Source organism: Bemisia tabaci, chromosome 1, assembly GCF_918797505.1.
Source record: "Bemisia tabaci chromosome 1, PGI_BMITA_v3".
Classification (NCBI taxonomy): Eukaryota; Metazoa; Arthropoda; class Insecta; order Hemiptera; family Aleyrodidae; genus Bemisia; species Bemisia tabaci.
Window position 1 is genome coordinate 20,074,842 of NC_092793.1, and position 16,313 is coordinate 20,091,154.

General features: G+C 41.4%; 1 protein-coding gene across 1 annotated transcript in view; it reads right to left on the reverse strand.

Annotated features, from left to right (window-relative positions):
- The window catches only part of Sema2a (Semaphorin 2a), a 769,825-nt gene that overhangs the window by 600,186 nt on the left and 153,326 nt on the right, over window positions 1-16,313 (reverse strand). The window contains exon 5 of the mRNA XM_072297641.1: window positions 7,277-7,314. The gene's annotated coding sequence lies outside the window, so the exon portion shown is untranslated. The remainder of the gene's footprint in view (window positions 1-7,276; window positions 7,315-16,313) is intronic.

Genomic DNA, 16,313 nt, shown 5'->3' on the forward strand with positions numbered 1-16,313 from the left:
TTCTTCAAATTAACAGTTCAGAAGTAAATTAGAGACTACAGTAACTTAATCCACTCCTGCCCTTTCCTTCAGTGTTTGTTCGTGTCTGTTCTTTATGCGTTACCACTCTAGTGCATACACCGGTAATGTAGGTTAGATAGGTATTATCGCATATTTTCTACTAGCAGTACCTTCTCTTAAGCGTTCTAATTTAGCAAAGAAATTCCACCAGTTGCAGAAAATTGTGTGCGTAATGAATAAGTGAATATGAATACCTCCTTTTGGTGACTCAAAGTTTCTCAGATCCGTCTTAAGGAGGTTTCGCATGTAGGTGCATGATCAGTTTTGCCAGATGAAATTACTGCTCTAGCAGCTTCAAATTTATACTTTGATCTCTGATTCACTAATAAATGACACTTTATGGTGTCATTTATATTTAATCAGTTCAAAGCTAATGCGACAATAAATCATCAAAGGTCCGATTGAGGAAGAAATTTTCCGGTGAGTGCCACGGCTGAATCAACATTCCAACTAGACTTGCGAAGGTATCAACCAGGAAATGATCATCTGTCTGGAAGTGAAATTTTTTTCATTGCATCATACAGTTTAACAGGTAAGATAATTATAATTACTGAGGTACTATCAGGTTAAATACACAAGTTTAGTGTAACATTTAGATTTAAGTATGTTTAACTTTGTGGATAATGATTAATGAAAAAGCGTGGAAAAGTAGTGGCATGGCTAATCTGAGAAAGTACTTACCTAGATTCACTAAGTTTTAGTCTGATTGCTTCTCTTGATGTCCTAATGGAAAAATTATTCGACAAAATTTCTGAAATGTGTGCGATATTTATATCTTCTACATGCCGAAAATTTTGTGAATATGTAGAGCGTTAAGTCAACTTGTTTTCCATTTAAAATCTAAACTGAAAGTAGAAGTTTTGAACACCGTAGTCAATACGTAATTGAGGCACTGGATGCAAAAAGGCCCTTTCTCGGTTGCAGTGTTTGAGAGTCACCTCTAATATTTCATTCTTTGAAAGGAAAGTGAATGCATCAAGTGAACTAGTTGACTCTCAATCAGAAATACCATGAATAGTAGGATAATCATCTCATAATTGTCTCTTATATATGAAAATAAAAACTCTGAAAGTTATCTGAGAAAGCACTTGAGATCGATTTCCATATTCTTAGATGAAGCCTGCGTTTAAAATCACAATATTTCAAATTTTCCATAGTGCTTAAGGCCTGCAGCACAACCTTATCTTTCAAGGCAGGAAAAACACCATGGAACCTCCATCATTGCCAACTTCCAGCTTAAGGCTTTCAGATTACTTCATCCGTGTCTCAGTGGAGAGAAGCTGTAGGATTAACTCATTCCCACGATTTCGTTACTTCACCTACATTTCATGTTGTACTCCTCTTCAAGTATATGACTGCAGATGAGCAGATTTAGAAATTTTTAATGCACTCCGCATCTAAGAAATGAAAGAGCCTTAATAGAATTATCACTTACCATATAGGTATCACTTCCTCATGAGTCTGTTTGGGTTGATACCTTCGCAAGTCTAGTTGGAATGTTGATTCAGCCGTGGCACTCACCGGAAAATTTCTTCCTCAATCGGACCTTTGATGATTTATTGTCGCATTAGCTTTGAACTGATTAAATATAAATGACACCATAAAGTGTCATTTATTAGTGAATCAGAGATCAAAGTATAAATTTGAAGCTGCTAGAGCAGTAATTTCATCTGGCAAAACTGATCATGCACCTACATGCGAAACCTCCTTAAGACGGATCTGAGAAACTTTGAGTCACCAAAAGGAGGTATTCATATTCACTTATTCATTACGCACACAATTTTCTGCAACTGGTGGAATTTCTTTGCTAAATTAGAACGCTTAAGAGAAGGTACTGCTAGTAGAAAATATGCGATAATACCTATCTAACCTACATTACCGGTGTATGCACTAGAGTGGTAACGCATAAAGAACAGACACGAACAAACACTGAAGGAAAGGGCAGGAGTGGATTAAGTTACTGTAGTCTCTAATTTACTTCTGAACTGTTAATTTGAAGAACCATAGGACACATCTTTGATGTGTACCTAATCACTTGGTACGGACCAGAGGAACCTTGAACTGTAATCATATCGGTAAAGTTTGAGGGCTCAATAGGCTTTAATGCTAAAACAGATGAACTTCAAACTCTTGTATGAATTCAAAACCACATACTTCAGATAAGGAAACTACAAAACACTTGATTTGAGGCGAAAATGAAAAGCGAATGATCCAAGAAAAGAATGTCTGGGTGTGAACTTATGACAACTGACTTTCTGTTTCAGAATACTCTGAATACACATCACAATGAGCCGATAGACTCTAGCTCCAGATTGTAAAATACGATAAAACTGATTTTCAGATGCTTTGTAGAAGTCAGAAATGGTTTAAAGGTAAAGAAAATTAAAAGATTCCGAGTTGTTTGGATCCTTCCTGTTATCAATCTTCGTTTGTTTACGAGCCCATCGTTTCCGATAGCCGATGCTCACTCGCGGACGCCCGGTGAATAAATTTCGCGAACTTTAACGCCTTTTTTCATCAAGAAAGAGTTAATTTCGGACGAAACCAAATGTTTCAACAAATTTCTCGTCAAATTTTACCACTAAATCACAATATACAGATAGAAACTTTCGCTAAATAAACAAACCGGGCAGCAGCCATATTGTTCGGACTAACTCGGAATAAACCAAGGGTGGTCACCTGAGGTGTGACGTCAGTTCTCAGCCCGCGCGATTCAAACAGCGTTTCAGAGACCTTCAATTTTTGGCATTTTTGAAGTAAGATTTCTCAGGCCAGAGGGCTCAAAAAAAATCTGAAAAAAATTCTGTATACTCATTTCACCAAGGACTTTCATAATATGTAATAAAAAAATTCAGCCGAACTGGCTCATTTGCTTAAAAAAGGAGGGGTATCGATAGGAGCCGTATTCGAGCCCTTGCTAGCCGCACTTTCTTTCAGTTTGACGATTTTTTGCTCCTTAAAGGTCTGTATTTAACGAAATGCACCATGATTTGGCATTGCTCGGAGTCTTAACGGGTCTATTACTAGCCTAAAGATGGGTCTGAGGGCAAATTATGGCGAATTTTTCGGCATTCGACCCGCAGCCGTTGATTATGTCAACGCAGTGAAGGGGAATAAATACAGCGGGCACAGAAGGAATTACTAAAATCTCCCAATCAAAAGCTGCGCGGAAAAAATTGTTAGTTAAAATTCGTTGGAGCTTTTGCCGCAGTGTAATATTATTGGCAGCGGCGATACTCATCTCGACGGGCGTCGGTGAAGGGAGAGAGAAGCTGAGGAACCGGAGATCATTTCAAGACGAAAGCACGAGAAACTTTTCCCCTGCCGGTCGGGATTGACAGCGACCAAATTAAATCAACCTCCGATGTGACTGCACCAGGGCCGGAAGGAAGTTGACAGAAAACCGCGGGCATGCAAAAACCAACGACGTCTGCAAAACCGCAGCCTCCCTCAACTTGGAATCCGCGCCGTTTAAAAGTTACCGCGCACCATGTTGCAACGCCGCAAAGTTCTTCCCGCCATTGACTCCGATCCTGCCGAATGAAAAGTTTCTACTAATTTGAAAAAAAGGGAGAGACTCGGGGGTCCCCGTGCGGTTATAGTAAGTCGATAATCCCGGAATTATTAAGCGTCTTTAAATACACTAGAATAACTTTTAAGTCGGAATGTTTTCACTCTTTACCTCAATTTATTTTAATTCATTTCGAGAGAAAAGCTCTTGAATTGAGCTTGAAACGACTCGTCGAGGGTCGAGAAGAAAGGGGGAGGGGCCGGGGGGAGGTCGCGAAGGAAACGAGAGGTTAAATAAATCAGCTTCATGGACGGTGGAGAAAGTTCGAGACGGGACGGGGTTTAGAGGAGAAAATAGAAAAAAAGAAGCCATGCAAATGCAAATACGTTTAAATAATTCATTAAAAAAAAAAGCTTTTAAATAGATATTCAATAAGGGAAGAAAAGAGCTACTACTGTCTTAAGAAATACGGTTTGAGCAACTCTGATGGAGAGTTTATGTCAATGAAATAAAATACCGTTCTCGCGAACTTAAGAATGCAAACAATTGCGAAAAGGCAAGAAAAAGTCCATCCCCCTACCCCCGTCCCGCGCCGTCCCTTCAGTGCCCCCGATGAGCACAAAGGTCACAACTCCCTGATGAACCATCATTTTTTATAATCATCATTTGTCTCGAAACGTCTTTCTGCTTTAATAACTTCTTCCGAAAACTTTGCGCCCCCTCCGCCGTCGGAAAGTTCCATTTATAGACTTTCTTCAAGTTTCCTCCCCTCTCGCTGCATTCGAGGTTATTAAAGGCTGTAATGGTATCCTTTTAATATCCTAATCCTCCAAAGCGTATACCTGTTCGGAGCTCCGTCTTCGGGAATCGTTATTTTTTCTGGTCTTCTTCAGACTCGTCTTGACTTCGTGGACCGCTTTGTGAATATGAATACCGTGATAAGCTTCCGCAAATTCATAAAATTCCATTAAAAGGCGACAAAGAGAGTTATTCTTGAGTTTGCAAGTCTAATAATAAAAGAATTATTATCTTCCGCGAGGTTGAAGAGGCGCATCGTCTTGAACTAGTCTGTTTGGTTTTCCTCCTTCTTTTTTCTGTTTGCAGCAAGAGCGTACTATCCGCACTTCCAAAGAAGCTCTAGAATGAAAAAACTTTTACGGGTCTCATAGTGCTTGTGTGGAAATGCAGATACGGCCTTCTTGCGAGACTTCGCTTCATTCACGCGATGTAACGACTTTTTAAAGAGGGTGCTGGATGAAGAATTGAGTGCGATTTTTCTCTTCGTAAGAATTTCTTCTTGAAATAAGAGATTAAATCTAAAAGAGACGATTCGACAACCTCAAGCATGAAATTTTTTTCAAGTAATGGTGAACATTTGGAAGTGTTCAGAGATTCGAGAAATGCACGCAAGGGAAGCAAATACATTTTGATGTTTGGTAGAGTAAAAAGTTGACAAGCATTGAGGGAAATTACAAATGTCAACTCTTCATCTCTAGAAGAGGAAAAGAAATTAGTGGCCAATATACAAGAATACACATCGAGTTGAGGAAGAATATGAAGACATTGGTTTTGGTTTTCTCTAGAAAATATTCTACATTAACGTAAAACCTCATCTTCATTGTTCAAAGATTAAAAATAAAGCATGAGGATGAATTTCTAAAGAACCTAGATTTTGTCATAAAACACTGTGTTACTTCACGTGAAGTGAATTTGAAGAACACTGCCTTCGATTCCGTTTTCCGCGTCATTTTTACGAGCGGGGGAAAAAACAGAGAAAAATCAACCGAACTCGTCTGTTGGACTTACTATAGTTAATAAATTACTATTTTCACCTCTCTATAATTTAATATCCATATTGAGTCGCGGTTTTATTTGCCGAGGATGCGAAAGTAAGTGTCGGAATCTTCGCCTGAGCAGCCTGAAAACCAAGTGAGAAGACATCCGTGTCTTCGCTCCGGAACTCGCTGGTTTAGCCGACGGGCGATGCTTTTAGCTTTGATGAGCGGTCCAAGGCTTTGGGTCCTTCGGGCGCTCTCAACAAAGACAACAAGCGCACAAAGACTTGATGAGCGGGGGCTTTAAGCGGCTAGGGCGCAATTGCAAGACCGGGACGGAAAAACCGATAAATTCCTCGCTCGGCGCAATGGTATCCTGACAAATGGCACGGCGCATTTTGCGATATATCGATTGATCTACCGTTTACGCCTATAGAAAAAGATCGATGGACAGAATTTTTGCAACTAACACCTTAATAATCGACTCTTTACCACGTTTTCAAATGGGGAACTATCGATAATCGATCACTCACGCCTCGTCGCTGCCTTACTCATTGGCTTTCAATCGGCAATCCGTGAGACAAAGTTGCCACCGAGACCGAATATCCTTGGTCTGAAAATGATGCCTTGTGATAGTTCTCTTTTCATTTAAAACCGTTCTTGATACTTGTGGTTTTTTTTCTTCGGCTGATGAAAATTATTAAAATGTTAAATTTTACTAATTTTATTGATTGACTTGTATCATTTTCGGAGTGGTTTTTGTCAATACGTTTTTTCGCCCGATAGGGAAATCCTATTAAAATTTCATCGGAAAAAATCGAGTTGCACTCTTGTTTAGTAACGAATGAAAGCGGGCAAATCAGAAATTTTGAAGGTTTTCTTAACCAAAGCGCGTGTTTTCAAAGTTTTTCTTTAAAATAAGCATAATTTTGAATTTACACTAAGAATCACACCACGTCTCCGCGCTTGAACCGCAGAAATACTGCGCACTTCCAGATTTCAAGAATGGAAAACTACAATTTTGGACATTTCTTATCACATGTCGATGATGTAAGGTAGAATTAAGTGTAGTTTTTTGTTTTGTAGGATATTTCATTTGATAACACCTGGTTTTGACTTATCAAACGGTACCTTACATCATTTTCTTGTGTTACAAGATTCTGTAATTTTATGTAGTCTGTCAATTGGCTTTTATGAATGTCTACGTGAATGTGAATGAAACTAAGTTGAAAACTTTTGAGAGACTTTTAACATTTTGTTATTTCGATATTCACGTTAAATTTTAAAAATAAAACGGATAATCGCATAGACCTTCGAATTCGAAGCCATTTGCTGTATCGAAAATTTGATTTAAAGTGTCAACGTGGCAACGAAACGTATTGAATGGAGCAAACGATGACTGGGAAAGATACATTTGAACCGCATAGCGCCCTTACATAATGATATAATGGATAAAACGCGACAAGTGCCTGAATGCATGATAGTCAGTCTGTTAGCTGAAATAAGTACCGAACGGCTGTTAGAGATGATCCTTGTCGAGCGCTTAATTCCATGCTTCCCAGGGTTCACGTGATAACGGAGCTAAGGCTTTTTGAAAGTTAAGTCAGCAAGCTATGGGCCAGCGATGCCGGAGGTACAGAAATTAAACGTGGAAAACGCAGTAAAATGAGCAGAATCCACTATGAAAGTTGGTAACATCTAGTTAAACTCATTACATCACATATACGGCGATCTCACTCTGTGCAATGATGGTATACTGATTAGAGAAGTTAATAATAGCTAGTTTTGCATGAAAAAGGGAGGCAGACGTATATCGAAGATGCATATGAAATTAAGGCTTCATCCATTATCGTATGAATGGTTGCTATTGCATAAAATGCCATATCAAGGTTTCGATTACTCGTAACTATGTGGCAATGGAATCGCTTACCTTTAGTTGGATGTTGGTTTACTTCTGCTGTTTTTATCCTGCAACAAAAACCAAAAGGCAAAAACTTAGTTAATTTTTCACAGAAAATAAAAAAAAAAATTCAATTTCGTCCAACAAATACTTTTTAATTTCGAAATTATTAGATTTGAAATCGCTTCTCCCAAATAAATATCCGCGTTGAAGGTTTAAACAGAAACTCAAGTAAATGTGAGTTAATTTAAATGATCATGCATGGTCATTTTTCCCACTTCAATTTACCTCACCTTAAACCATACTCTATTTCTTGCAATGTTCTTTTTAGAATGAAATTTACCATACCATATATGATTCTTAAAAAAAGAAAGAAAAGGAAAAGGAAAAAAAGACCCTTGCGAATCCGATTGCCTTTAGATTTTAGTAAGAAAACATTCTGTCACATCCTGGTTTTCTTAACCACAATGACAAAAAATTGGGAAATCCACTCAAACATCAAAAAAAGGGAAGATTTTCAAACTCCATGATACGAAAAAACTTTGAATTAAGAAGTTTTCATTGTTTCGTCTCTAAGTTACATTCATATAAAAGGTCCGTAACGGCTTAACATATGCAAAGAAATACTGTCATACCATTTCAGAACGTCTCATGAGTTACTAGACGTATCCAAACCTTCGATAAATTATAAAACGGGGAAATATGAGAATATCTTCCTTTCAGTTATTCACAATTTAATCTGAAATGCCAAAACGTGTAAAGGAAAAATATTCATAAATTTTCTCTAATTGAGTGAAATTAGACAACAGTCGAATTCTCATGCGGCGTTCTTTTCCGGCATGGCAGAGTAGCATAGCGACGCTTGGCGCGACGAAAGTTAGGTCACAGCCCCTGAATACAACTATTCGTGTTCTCCGGACGTGCGTGTTGCATATACACAACATTGAAGGCGTTTCGCTTGCCATGAGTCGTCGCGTCGCTCGCCGATGACAGTATCACTCCATTCGCTGCGCAGCAACTCGGCTCGCTTTGTGACGGATATCAAAATCAAACCACAACGGACCGTGAGCTCTTTGAGAGTAGTACATGGGGAGCAGAATTTCAAATTTAGAGGAAAAATAACTACGAAGACAAAACCCGCATTTGGCAGATTTAGAAAATTGCAGCTTGTGAGAATTGAATCTCTCTCTTGCGTCAGAGGAGCCACGATGTGTGAATACTTATGATGGATACAGTTTCGAGCGATCGATCAGAGACGCCAGGCGGACCTCCTCGAAAAAACAGCGCACTAGGTGATGGGGGGGGGGGGGGGAGAGAGTCCGTCGTGACGAGGAAGAGGGGGGTAAGACGAAAGGACGAAGCTGGAGTCAAATATCCACGAGGAAGACGGGCGGAGCTGGCTGCTAAGTCGAGGATTAATTTCACTTCATATATTTCCGAGTGTCAAAACGCGAAAATGATGGAACCGAGCCCCGCGCGACCGACCAGAAAAACCGGGACCCAGCGTCTTTTGTTACGGTTTCATTTCCTGGACCACTCCTCGCGCCCTCGCCTCGCCACAAGGTACAAATTAATGCATTTAATTAATCCGGCTTAATTAACCGTCATGATAAAAGGCAAATTAACTTGCTTTACCTAGGGCTTTGAGCCGGGGAACCTATTAATTACACCCCTTCCCGGCCGCCTTGGAGGTTAGACTCCGTTGTGAACTTAAAAACTCAATTTACTCCCATGTCGTAGCTCTTTGCCTTGCGGTTCTCCGTCTTCGGGGACGTAAAAAACTAGGATCGAGGAGTCAGCGTTGCACTCAGAGACAAGAAACCCTCCACTCGAACATCGGCTATGGTGGAAACTTTTACTTAATATTTAAAAGTTGACTTACCTACATGGTTCATGTTTAAGAACTGAACATGTGGGCAGTTTCGTTTTGCAAACAAGCCAAAGTTTGAGAAACTCGTGTGGTTCATGGCGTTACCCGAAGCTCATCATCCACTAGGTAGGTATCAGCCGAAAAAAGAGTAATGACGGTTCCTCCTTTATCATTGGAGTCGCATTTTGCAAATGGGGAACTATAAATTCTGGCTCTTCTGGAAAAACACTTATGTGCATAGGGAAACTAATGGCACATACGTTGTTTTTAAACCGGGCTAGAATTTATAGTTCCAAATTGCAAAAAGTAGTCCAATTGTCCATAAGGAAGTGTTGAATTTCCGAAAGTAAAAGCTTCCTCCTGTCGCCAAGGCCACGAGGCCAGTGGAGGGTCTGTTGTCTCTGGTTGCACTTTGCTTAGCGTTGTTTCCTCGCGAACCTGTGGGACGATGAGACTTGGGTCACGGCGTCTGAATGCAACTATTCGTGTTCTCCGGACGTGCGTGTTGCATATACGCAAAACCAAAGGCGCCTCGCAGCCTCGCCTGCCATCAATCGTTGCTCATGTGCTTCTGTCTCAAGAACCGTTCGTTGTGTACATGACGCAGTTGGGGGATGGGGGTGGGCATGAACTAGAATGAGGGTGGTTGCCGTGAATTTTACAATTCTTTACGGAGTTCAAAGTTTGCTTGAGGGGAGGATGGTATCTACTTGCGACTTAAACCTCATTTCTACTTTTTTTCAGAATGTAAGCTCTTTGTACCGGGCTCACACTTTCACGATGATGATTTCCTCCTTTTTCTAATTTTGAAGAAAGCGTACACTGATTTGACGCGAACAGGGAGAAAGATGAACAATAAAATTGGGATGAAGTTCAAACTACTTCCTGATCCGTGGCAACACGGCAGTTCTTCGACAAAATTTAGCTCCTGTTTCGAGTCATTTATCTTCTTCCTCCCGACTGCATAATTTATTTAAATCTTGAGAAGCGCAGTTTTAAAGTAACAAGTTTCGCCTGACACCGATAACGGCCTCAAAAGTAGGGCGATAAGATGGGGGTGATCCGGGCGTTGCGTGGGACTTTAGACAAAATTACCGGAGAATTCGTTGTCGAAGGAAAGTTACTTCTCCAGAGGTAGCTGGCGAGTATCTCTGTAATGTTAGAAGTAATAGTTCCAAAAACGTGTGTGACTGCCCACGGGAAGAAGGAACCTTGGTGCTAAATAATGGAAAATTAAGATACTGGTTGCACTGAATGCTCTGTTTTCATTTTAAAAACAACGAATAAAAAATAAATAAATAAAAAAAGAGCACCTACCAATGCCGTGTCAAATCGGAGTTTTGGCGGTTTGAGGTAAGCCAGGGTGTCTACTAAAACAGGCTGGCCAAAAATCAGTACTTTTACAGTGATTTTTCAGTACATTCCCTAGAAATTCAGTACCTCCTCATCGGGAAAATTCAGCACTTTTTCAGTACCTCCAATTGACGAAATTCGAAAAATAAAAAATTTTGAATATCTCGTTCAAATTGCGACAAAAATGAAAAAAAATCCAGACCTTCCGGAATTTCCGCACTTTTTCAGTACTTCCGGACCGCCCTTAAAAAATCAGTACTACTTCCGGACTTTCCGAAAATTCCGGACCTGTAAACCCCCTGGGTAAGCCCACTCCCACAAGCAACCCTGCAAGATAACAACATCTTTAGCTGTTGCATACACAATGGCACCTTTAAATGCCAATTAATACTCCTAAAAGTTAACGTTATTATTTTTTAACAACATGATTACCGCAAGCGTTCAGAGGGGAGCACATACTGTTGTCCTCCTAGCAAAAACATTGCGTCAAGCAACCAAATCGGTTCGGCTGATCTGGCTGAAAGTTCTTAACTGTGCTGTGGGATAATTTTCCCAAAACTTAATTTTCAGAGTTACTGCTCTCTTCTGTATCACGAAAGTAGGGTTTTACCGACGGACGATGACGGGAGGCGACTAGCGATGACGCATCACCGCTGAAATATAAAATCCGAGGGGACCGAGCAGACTCGAGGTCCGAAAACGAGGAGCGAGGGCGCGTCAGGGGAACGAGGGGGGGGGGGGCGAGGGGCTCGAAGTCTGCAGTCCGAAGGAGCGAGAAGTCAGTTGTTGCGGCACGAGGCATTTCATCAAGAGGGAGAAACGTAAAAATCGAATTGATATGGATAAAACAATGGATGTGCCGGATGATTGATGGTTGCGTAAATATTTTCCAATAATTTAACGTCATCTTCATCCGGAGCTCCCTCCCCCTCTCCCTGTGCCGGCTGCGGTGCCAAGCCGGCAGCCTTTCCTCGATCGAACACCAAGAAACATTTCTGCTTGAATCTAAAGGAATTTCCATTGAATACTCGGACCGAGTTGAATAGGAAGGAACGAAGTCGCATCAAGATCGGACCGAGGGAAAGGAGTTTGAAGTTGTATTCCTCACTTGAAAAAAAAAAAAAAAAAACACACATTGGATCTAGAGTCCAGACTCTAAAAAACATCGACAAGAAAAAGTACTCTTGATTCAATCAGAATCTAGCTTAAATCAAGAACCAAGCCTCTTAATTTAAGCGGATTTCGTTTAGATTCAAGAAAATCCGATTGAATCAAGAGCATTTTTTTCTTGTCAATGTTTTCAAGCGTCTGGACTCTAGATCCAATGTGGTTTTTTTTCCAGTGCTCCATAAGACTCTTTGAAACAACAGACTGAAAGATTAACGCTTATTTTCAGATTCAAAATAATATTTAATCCAAATTTGAGTCGATATCCGGGGAAAAGTGTGCGAATAGTTACGCTGAAAATTACTCCTGAATTATTTTTACCCCAACTGCAACTTGGCTCCTTTCAGCCAATTAGCTCATTGACAAAAAAGACGGTTACGGTCCATCCGACACTGCAAATAAATGAAATTTAAGAAAATGGCTACAGAGGCCAACAGATTACTGAGTAGCTCTGTGCACTTGAAAATAATTTCGGTTATATCATCACTAAGAACATTGGTTCCGGGTTCCGTAGAGAACACACGATTCTATTCATGTGACCGAACTCCTCAAGCAATATAACCGTACTCCGGCTTGTGGAACCAAGCTTTCAATCCAAATCGATTTGTGAAAATAGCTCAGTAGCATTAACTGAACTAGTGAAAGAGCTCAGCTGCATTAAGAAAGGGTAAGATAGCCAAACCGGAAAAGACGGTTACATGAGGCCAATATGGAACACAGCGTTACGGTAAATGGACCCCGTTAAGCAGAGAGGAACCAAGCCACATCGAATATTGCCAAATCCCATTGAATCGGGACGTGCAAAAACAGCTAATGTCCATTTTTCCAGTCTTCAGTTTTTTTGAGTTTATAATTCTTTAAAGAGTTGATAAAACCATACAAGTGATGAAGGAACTCGTTTTGGGATTAAGGTACCCCAGAGACGAGTATTAACGCCACTTCCGTGGTTGTATCCAACTCCGAAAAGAATTATCAACTCAAAAAAACTGAAGACTGGAAAAAATGGACATTAGCGGTTTTCGCACGTCCCGTTCAATTGGGAGATTTAATTTTTTACATGAAAACGGTTGTGCGGATCTTTGTGCAAAATTCAGTGAATTTTCTGCAAGAACAAGGCAAATTCCTTAAAAATTTCAAAGGAATCCGCACAAAAGTTCTCTCGTGAAAAATTAACAGCCCAATTAAATTTCGCAGTAGCTGACGTGGCTTGGTTCCTTCTACTAAACGCGGTCCAAATGTGACCGAATTCTTTACTCAGCTAGTAGAAATGTGCGCCTCCGTGTTAATGGCTCCGAGGGCTCGTATCGAATCTTGCCTATCCATGCGTGGCTCAAGTTTTATGATAAACCAGGCAACCCCCTGCCCTTGTTTATTCCGTTCTGTCAATCTTATCCCTCGCTTATTCCCCTCTTGACCCCCTGCCTCTGCCCCCGACACTTTCTCTCACGCGTAAATCCATTAAGCCCCTAGGGAAAAGAAAGTTCTTTTTCCCTACTCTCATTTGCCTTCGCATACCTCCGCTCGGAGGCACGCGCACGGGAACAGAACATTCCTCCGAAAGGTATTTTGAGGGTCCGCGAGGTTGATTTTTAGCTGTCACCGAAATACGCGCCTTCGGGTTCAACTCGCTCTGATATAAACTCTGCCGTGCTCGGAAAACCCCAGTATGAGTACTTGGACGTTGCCAGATTCTTTTGATAAAATACGAATTCTCCAGGGGTCTTATGAAATTTTCAAGGAGTATAACTCACAATGGGTCAGTTGCGCTAGTCACAGAATCGTGTTTTAATGCTTTATCCTAACGGATCAACTAAAAATAATACGATCTGTCCAAACAGCAATTGTCTGCGTTGAATATTAACCGAGATATCGCGCCTTGAAAAACTCGATTTATAACGTCATCTACCGCGATACTACATACAATTTTATGCACTACCTTGGTGGATGACGTCAAAACCCCGACTTTTCAAAGGACGATATCTCGGTTAATATTCAACGTAAAAAGTTGCTGTTTGGATAGATCTTTTTATTTTTAGCTAATCTACAAGAAGCATGCATCAAAATAGGATTCTGTTACCGGCACAACTGGCCCATTGGACGTTTTCATGCTAAAAGGAACTAGAGAGGAAAGATGAGGTGTGCTCATACTGCTATACTGCTGAATTGAACTCGAAGATAGCGAAAATTGCCCTTTATATGTTGCACTGGAAAAAAAAAAACACATTGGATCTAGAGTCCAGATTCTTAAAAACATCGACAAGAACAAATACTCTTGATTCAATCGGATTTTTGCTTAAATCAAGAACCAAGCCTCTTAATTTGAGCGGATTACCTTTAGCCTTTGATTTAAGCAAAAATCTGATCAAATCAAGAGTATTTTTTCTTGTCAATGTTTTCAAGAGTCTGGACTCTAGATCCAATATGTTTTTTCCCCAGTGTGAGAATTTTTTAGACATCCGTTGATAACAGTGTACGACCCTCCGTGTCTCCCTCTCGAGAAAACTTGGGTCCTTTTCTTTATCGTAAAACCATTCAAATCCTGAGGAGACGCCACAAGCCACAAGTGCCGAAGAGACGAAACTCCGAGCGGAAGAAACTGGACGTTATGCACTTACGAGACGTCATATCGCGGGGCGGCTCGAGGCGGACGCGGACGGAAGTTGACAACTAAATTAACCTCTGCCACCAGCTCGGAGCGATACGAGTGCATCGTGGATCTCCATCCCGTCCCGATTTGAATGGCCCGGATCCGCCTCCGCGTCGGAGGGACGACTCCACACGAGCGAGGGGACAAAGCAACAAATTGGGTGCCAATATTTCCCGCCTTCGACGAGCCTTCCTTTGTAGTGTTACGACTCGGCTCCCGGGTCCCGGGCGAGGGGGAGGGACAGGATTTTCACTTAAAAAATCACGGCTCCGAGCACGTATTTCCGGGCCGGAGCAGCAGCGATTCTGTCTTTGCCCCTAAACTCCCGGATTCCCGGCTTCTATTTTAAATCCTCTCACGTCGCACACTTCTCAGGAGCTTTGCAATTCGCCTGTTTTCCTAGATGCACCGCACCGACCCCCCCCCCCCCCGGTTTACCCCTCCGCTGAATCTCCCTCCTTCCCCCTTGCTTCCCCCGCCCCGCCCGCTCCTCTACACCGACAACCATTTTCATCCCTCCGAGCATCGGCGAGCCTCACCGTCCCGCTGGCCTGCGCCGATGCATTTTATCGAAAGCAAAACTGTGTTTCTCGCGAATCCTATCGAAGAGAATGGGGTTTCCTGCGGGTTGATTCTTGAAATTGATAAATAAAGCGGTAGACAAAGAAGAAATAGGGAGTAATGAGCGTGATGGAGGGATCCTATCGGTTGAAATAGGTGGTTTCTTTAGACTAAGGGAGAAAATGATCAACTGACTATAGGGCCTCTCTTGGGTTGCCGTTAGTTACCTCCTTTGTCCATTGCAACCACCCGCTTCCACCAATAGGATACCTCCATGTCCCTTTTGTCTTCAATGTCTACATCTTAGTACATCAATTTTAACATTCGGCCCGCAGAAGTACTTCGAGATATTTATTTCCTGCCCAATTTCTAGAAGTTGTTCTTTTTCTTTGACTTTTTCCGGGGGCAAAATGAGCTACAATTAACGCACAAGGCTCCCTAGAGCTGGACCGATCTCGTAGAAATGAAGCAACCGTAGACCGCTGTAGCATCCTAGTATACGAGAGTGGATTTTTAAGCAAGTTTATCCATTTAATATCTCTAAAACTATCACAGTATCACAAGCAAAAACAGATGAGCTCATCACAGAGCTAATTAATTCACTGATCGCGGTGTTAAAATCGAAATAAAGAGGGAAGACAAAATTGTGATTTTTTCAAAAATAGAAACTTTCCTACGGGAGTCGACTTTTCCCTCGCATTTCGGCAATCAGCGTACATAATATGTTTGTATTTTATGAATCAACGAGCGAATACTGTGTTATGTTTTTCAGTCTTTCTATGACGAATATTCAGCGTACACTTGTACGTATTTTGTGAATTGACCAGCGAACATTGTGTTATGCTTTACAGTCTATGACGAATGTAGATCTAGCCATCTCCAATTACGAGTCAGGGATAGCTCTTTACGTAGTACAAAAACGCAGCATTCAGTGCGCTCTGGTGCTCTGCGACGCCTAACCAACACAGTCCCCTACAATCCAACAAAGACATTTGTCATTCCTTGTGCAACTACCTGTCACCACCGTATCACTGTCAAATTCTAGATTCTAAAAATTGGAGGGGGGGGGGGGCAAGTTTTCAAACCTTTCATCATTTTCTCCGCCTCTTCCGGGCGTCCAAAATAAGTTCAACAATTTGACCACCAGTGCGTGATGTCATAAATAGCGCAACTGGTTTTCCACCTCCCTCCCCACTCCTGCGACCTGGCGAGCTCGGGGATCGGAACGGTTACCTCGGTAACGAGAGCAATTAAAAATCAGAACGCAGCGTCCGAATCGGATTTCAAACGCGGAGTGGCGAACACCCACCCTTAAATTAGGAGAGTACATGTTTAATGCGGTCATTATCTCGGCCAAATAATTCCGGGGCCATTATTCTGCCTCGCCAAGGAAAAACCTACTACGAGAACACGAGGGTTGCCACATTTCTCCCGATACAATATCCATTTTTGAGAAAAGTTATGAGTAG